General features: G+C 34.9%; 1 long non-coding RNA gene and 1 other non-coding gene across 2 annotated transcripts; both read right to left on the bottom strand.

Moving 5' to 3' along the window:
• Window positions 1-729: 729 nt before the first annotated feature.
• Window positions 730-5,574, bottom strand: LOC127098233 (uncharacterized). The gene is made up of 5 exons (XR_007793315.1): window positions 5,152-5,574; window positions 3,524-3,914; window positions 2,919-3,110; window positions 1,406-1,583; window positions 730-1,236 (listed from the first exon to the last, which is right to left on the bottom strand). It is a non-coding gene; the product is annotated as an uncharacterized LOC127098233 (long non-coding RNA).
• Window positions 5,224-5,326, bottom strand: LOC127099930 (U6 spliceosomal RNA). Its single transcript, XR_007794391.1, has one exon. It is a non-coding gene; the product is annotated as a U6 spliceosomal RNA (small nuclear RNA).
• Window positions 5,575-6,953: the final 1,379 nt, after the last annotated feature.

Below are 6,953 nucleotides of genomic sequence, written 5' to 3'. Positions count from 1 at the left end.
TAAGTAATTTAGTGGCTAAAATTCATCCTTTAAAAGTTAACAAATGGGATATTGTGGATTCGAGTCTGCGCTCCTGCTCCTACATATAATGTCTCTGTACAGCTATCAATTGAGTTGGCTTGAAAAACATAAAGATTTGATTATATAAAAAAAAATTGGGTTGATGAGATCATTAGAGTACTCTAAGTGTTACACATTGTGCCCCAATCATCAACACACGAAACACACTTCAAATTTGTCCATGAATATGATGCAAATGTAGTAGTAGGACTTACCTGAGCATGAATCCTATAAGACTTAGCAAATAGTTCTACGATATATTCAACAAAGAGAATAAATATCGACCTACTAGAAGAAGTCGGAGAGCTAGTGCACAAGAATAAGTATGACTCAAAATTTAGGGTTGTATACATATTTAAAATGAAAAGTAAACCTACAAATATCAAGAAAATAGATATAGTCTTACACAATACTTAATAAACATACCCGAAAACTTGCATATAGCAAGGAAGAGTCATATCCGATTAGTTTTATACTTGAAAATGAGCATATCTAAGATCGTTGAATGCCACACACCTCAAATTTAACTTTGAATTCTTTAAGCTAAAAATTAACCATATTTCTCTTAACAAATAAGACATATGTATTTCCTGTTGTTCAATATATATTGTTCTCAAGATCATCAAAAGATGGTGATACAAAAGTATTATTGACCAGAAACAAACAACCTAACCAAGCCCATGCCATAAATTTCATATATTTTCAAACCTTCAAGTTTAAATCCATGACCTCGATACCAATATCATTAATAAATTCCTTGTCAATTTTTCATCAATATCTAAATATAGCCTATTTGATATATGCCTTCATGCTAATAAGGATATGTGCATCACACCTAATCTCACAACTCGGTACCTCTAGCAGGACAAGTCTAACACGATCCAAAATAACTGTTACAGAACTTTGACTTGCATTTTCAAGTATCATAATCCTATTTACAAACATATCTTTCCAACAACAATTTCTAAAATGACATAGTTAATGGTGTTGTGCACCTCAAAATAAGTTGATGATGGAGGTGATTCTTGTGTTGCTTTTGCAGCAAAACCTTCACCCCTGCTTTAGATATTAATGCTGAATGATGGGGTATCTTTAACGGTTTGAGTATTGCTTGGGGTAGATGATTTCAAAACATTCAGGTTTACCGATTCTTCCACGTGTAGCACCAGCTTTTTTCTGTGACAGTTTGCAAAATATTAATAGGAGGCTTTCGTCAGATTGCAAAGTCAAATAAAACTTGCATAAACAACCCATCAAACTGTAATATTGTCTCAACCACTTCTCGTGTTCATACTTCTTAGTAATCAATAGTCATCAGGGAGCTATCTGTGAAAATAAGTAATACCTGAAAGATTAAAAGAGCATTGGACTGTGGACTGTGTTGGTGTCAATCTGATTTAGATAGGCCTTTATTGACCAGGACCAAGGCATAGATGAAACCAGCTAAATATACAGCCAAAGAAACACCAGCTTTGAGGATTATTAACTTTAAAAGCTCGGGCTATGATGTTGTGCTTTCCAACCTGCGGAAAAAACAATGAAAACCTATTTGGCGAGAATTAGACAATTTTCACTGACATTATCAAAAAGACGATATGAAATATTCAGAGGATAAGGTAGACGCGGAGGAGAATTAGTCAGAAGTAGCTATTGATGCAGAAACGGGTGTTATCAAGCACAAGCAGGAACATACTAAAAAATCTCTGTATAGTGTCCATACAATCAAGAGTCTAATGTGGATGGGTGTTAATGCAAATGTCCTAGATATAGACTGATTTGGATGGTAAACGTGTTTTCTTAATCTCCAACAGTTTTTGAATTGTTGTAGTAGCTAACATCAATGATCCAATCACATCACCATCTATAAAATAGAAACCTGTTTTGATAGTGACTGAGCTAACTTGACTCTAAGACTATATATCTATCTTGCTCCATTGCACTTGTTTCATAACTTAAGTAAGGGCTATTTCAAGTATGATGGTATACTCAATGAAGAGGCCCCTGAATCCACTAATGACTAGACTTCCCATTTCAAGGGAAACTAAAGAAAAAATATCTTCTACAATGGCCTGCTTAGAGTTAGTTAGAGAAATATGTTAATACATAGATTAAGAATATCAGAATGAGGTTATTAAGGTCCTTCGTTTTCATATCCTAAGACCTCAAAATCATATGTCTCAACAAGCTAACAAGAGGAGGAGTGAGAGAGTATTTGCTATAGGTGATTATATCTATCTGAAGCTACATCCCTATCGACAAATAACTGTCAGAGGCACTGCATTTCACAAGCTTCTTCATAAATTCTATGGCCCTTATAAGGTTTTGGACAAAATAGGCTCTGCTGCATATAAATTAGAGCTCCCTGCTGCAAGTGGAATTCACAATGTCTTCCATGTTTCCCAATTAAAGCTCTATCCTAATCCAAATACTGCTCCTGCACATGCCATTGCTACTACTGATGTTCCTTCTCATGGACAACTGGAACCTGAAAAAATTCTGGATAGAAAAATGGTCAAGAGGGGCAGGGTGGCTGCTACAAAGGTGCTGGTTCAGTGGAAAAACAGCCCTCCAGACCGTGCTACTTGGGAATTTTATTATGATCTTCTAAAAGAATTTCCTAACTTCCACCCTTTAGGACAAGGGTGTTCCTTATGGGGCGGGTATTGTTATAGATAATATTTACCCTATAGTTTTACACCTTAGGTTTTGTAATTTTCTTTCAATTAAGTGGGCCCTTCCTCTAGAAATTGTAATATCACACTTTTTGTGGAGAATTTGTAACAAATTCCACTTTATATTGCCTTGGTGCAGAATGAAAAATCACAGCATTCAATCAATTAAAAATTATCTATCCTCACTCTACGTATTGCTCTTTGGTTCATTCATAACGCGTGCTATTCTGCCATTAGCATTCCTGTGTTGAGCTTCTTAACTTTATTTAGAAAGTGTAGATTGCTTCGATGATTTCTAGGAGATTAGAGATGATCCAAGAAAGGCACAATAGCCAGTCACAGACTCTCTAGAAGTAGCGACAGTGGGCCAATTAAAATCTGCAACAACAAAATAAAAATAGTCAGAAGATGCAGGATATAAAAGGCCCTTGGCGAAAGAGTTATTAATCGCGAATAGGTAGTGAACTTGATGAGGTTTGGAGAGATGTTGACTCAATAACTGAATCATGTACAGGATATGCAGAAACACTACTAGTCAGTGAAATATGGAGAAAGGAAAACACAGGTGTATAAAGAAATCAAATGAAATGCAGATGTAAGTGGCGGTGATCACATTTCTGATTCTATACAGAAATAAAAAGCAATAAATAGTTAATAAAATAGCTTTCAGAATTTAATCAACCCTAAACCTAAACCTAGTCAAGTTTTGAATAATGTTAGGTACCAAGTTTCTTCCAACATATAAGCAAGCATGGACAGTAACGAAAATAACTGAAAAGAGAAGTCATTACCTGCATCAAAAAGAATCAAATGAAAGGAAGAAGGTAAACAATATATTCTATTATGTCTTCTTATGAAATGGTGCCCTTTCCTTTAGTTGGGTTCAAGGGAGGACATGAGTAGCTTTTCGTATTTAGAATTTCAATTGCTAATAAATTTGTCGTAGGACCGACTGCTATATCATTTTATGATTCCTCCATACCAATGATGGCCTCTTCCTCGGCCAACATGTTTATTCTCCCTTTACTATCGATGTGTATTGCTCGGGAAGCCAATTCATTCAGATCGTGACAAGCCTATCCAACAAGCTTCTCCTTTAATTGTGGATTCATGTCATTAATGGCCATTGATGCATATTCAATGTTAGGAAGCTAGACTGGAATAAAGTTCTCACCCCAAAACCTGCACAAAATGTGAAACTTGTGACTACGTTACATGAATTTGGCCACACAATAACTGCAATGGTGCTAATGACTAGACTTCTCATTTCAAGGGAAACTAAAGGAGAAATATCTTTTACAAGATAGAACAATAGAAGGCTGAATGAATCATATTTTTGCATCTGATGTAATGGTATAAATACAACAGGGAATAGCAAAATATTGTTCCAGAGAGAATAATTAGGATGAGATTATGCAAAATCTTAACTATCATGTGAAAGATGAGATATCTAGAAATTCAACAATTGAAATTAAGACAGTTTCAGATTGGCTAAGCTCATTCCTTAACTCTGCAATGGCCTGATTAGTTTTCCATTTTGTTTGAGACACTTTGATTCGGTTGCATTAATACTCATCCACATCGGACTCTTGTGGAGGTATGTGATGATAGTTTAGCCCAACATGCATGTTTTGAGTTTGAGCTCTAGTCTAGCCCCTAGGTTTATTGAGTTCTGTTTCTGTATGAATAGCAACTTCTGAGTGATACTCTCCTAGGTGTATGTTATCCTCTTAAAAGATTTTAGATCATGTTTCCTAGAAAAACTAGATTCATATGTGGATTGATAAAGTTGGTTTTCATGTTGATGAAGCTCTCGTCTTTGATGGCAAGGCAACTGTAGAGATTGACGGAAGCTTAAAATTTAGAGCACTGAAATAATGGTTTTATTGAAAGGAAAGAGAGCAAAAGGTTTACGTCAGCAAAATGAAAGATACAACAGAATCAGAATAGAGACCAAGTCTAACAATAGTCCTGAATGGCACCCGTCATCCCCCTATCGGTCTACTAATTATTCTTCTAGACCGCGAATTGGGTAGATGAGGATATGCAGAAGCAGTAGTAAGTAGTGAGTGAAATATGCAGAAAGGAAAACACAAAAGTGTATAATGAAATGCAGATGGCAGGTGCATACAACCTTATTATACCTAATGTAATAAATAATGAAACTCACAAAAAAAGTTATCAATTCTTTGCAACCAGAGAGACATAGAGTTTTACAAGATCATGCCCTCATGTAACATTAGGACATATTTCTGATTCTATACGTAAATAAATACATACAGAATTTAATCAACCCTAAACCTAAACCTAATGTTACCTACAGAGATTTGCAAGGTGACAAATGTACAGTCATTACCTGAAGCAAATGCAAATGAAAGGAACAAGGTAAAACAAAAACGAAGCAGATGAAAGTCATTACCTGCAGCAAATGAAAGGGACAAGGTAAAACGAGAAAACGAAGCAGATGAAGACGAAGGAAAAAAAAGTCAAAAAAAATTTGGACCATTTCTCGATTTGTGCGTGTCATCCTTGCGCAGGGGCCATGCTAATCTTCTCTGTATCGTTCCAATTTTATCGGATGTCCCCGAAGGGACATTAACAGATGGTATGTGTGTATTATATAAACAATAAATAACTTGCAAACGTAACCGGTGTGGGACTTCTCAGACAACCAAGCAACAATATCACGTAAGATGCGATTCATTGCTATCACAATCACTATACACAAAAATGAAAGTTTTGTTCCTTCCTCACTCTTTTCACATAGATGATGCTTATAAGAGCACCGACTGCAGTAGCTAGCTCCTGCATTTTGTACACCTTTTGTTACTCTTTCACTGGCTTCTCACCTCATTTCTATCTCTTTTCTTTCTTTCTTTTTGTATATTTATTTATAAACTATCTCTATTTTCTTTTTTAATTGGCTAAAGTCTAATTATACTATGGAGTTTGCATGATTTAATTTACTCAAATTCATTTCAACTCTACACTCTTCAATTTTAATTATATGCTAACAAAAATGTATATATAAAAATTAAAGAAATACAATTCAAATACCTCTATCATTTAAATAAACATCCATATTTCTTAATCTTAAAATCAATAACATGAAAATTTCTTATAAACATAACGATAAAATCATGAAATTAAATTACTTTTCTTCAAAGAAAATCATACAATTAATTATGACTTTTAAATAAACAAACTAGTTAAACTTGTCAATCTAACATGTCCAACTCATATTTCCATACCCTGCATTTTGTATGTTGAAGTTGTAATTTCAATGACTCGGTTCTTTCTGTTGTTGCTCTAGGGTGCCCGACTTCTAGTCATATCTATGTTGTTGGGATCTTTACGCTTAGGTCAATTTCACTCGGTCCCACGATGGACACCAACGTTCCTATATGATCACATGGGGTTAATAACCATGTGGCGTTGATGATGTAATCCTCATATCAGTTGATGTGATCTTCATGTCACTTTCCGAATACTCATTCTACAAATGGTGGAAAGGCTCTTTCCAAAAGGAAAATTCGGTGACAAATTTTGGGAGAGTATATGAGCAAATAGTGAATAAGTGAGTTGGGAATTGAATGATCGTACCTCTATGAGAACTCCTTATTTATATAGTGGTTTGACCCACATACACTCTAATGAATTTTTGTTTCTATTGAGTTGATCATTATGATGATCTTACTATGATAACCATGGTGTGTTATCGTATCTGAATGTCGAGACAGGAGATCTCACTTATCTGATTTTAATATGTTATGTGATGTCTAGAATACTGGGAGCTCTATAATGTTTCCCGAACCATTATTTGTGGGCAATTTATATTTTGCAGTGACGCTGGAAGTCACTCTTGTTCCATGTTATCCCTGATACATCGATGGCCATTGTCATACCCTAAATTTTACCATAGGTTTTTTTACTAGCATCCGCTTAGCCTGTTCACTTTCATTTGATCATAAATTCTTTCAGCCAAAAGCATTCATCAGGGTTTAAATAAAAAGTCAGAATTTCTAACATTTTATATGATCGTGATGACATTCATCCAGTCATATGTTGATTAAGAAGTCAAAAGGATTGATTTATCAATCTCATTGTATCGTTCATTCCATTTCATCATGTTTCAGGGGTCCAGAGGGTGACAATCAAAAGTATTGTCATCATTTGAATCTTCGTTGAGTTTTAATTGTAACTGAGAATCAAAAGTAAATG

This window comes from Lathyrus oleraceus, chromosome 6 (assembly GCF_024323335.1).
Source record: "Lathyrus oleraceus cultivar Zhongwan6 chromosome 6, CAAS_Psat_ZW6_1.0, whole genome shotgun sequence".
NCBI classification, from domain to species: Eukaryota; Viridiplantae; Streptophyta; class Magnoliopsida; order Fabales; family Fabaceae; genus Lathyrus; species Lathyrus oleraceus.
Note: the sequence above shows the minus strand (reverse complement) of the source record. Positions and strands in the feature narration are given on the sequence as shown.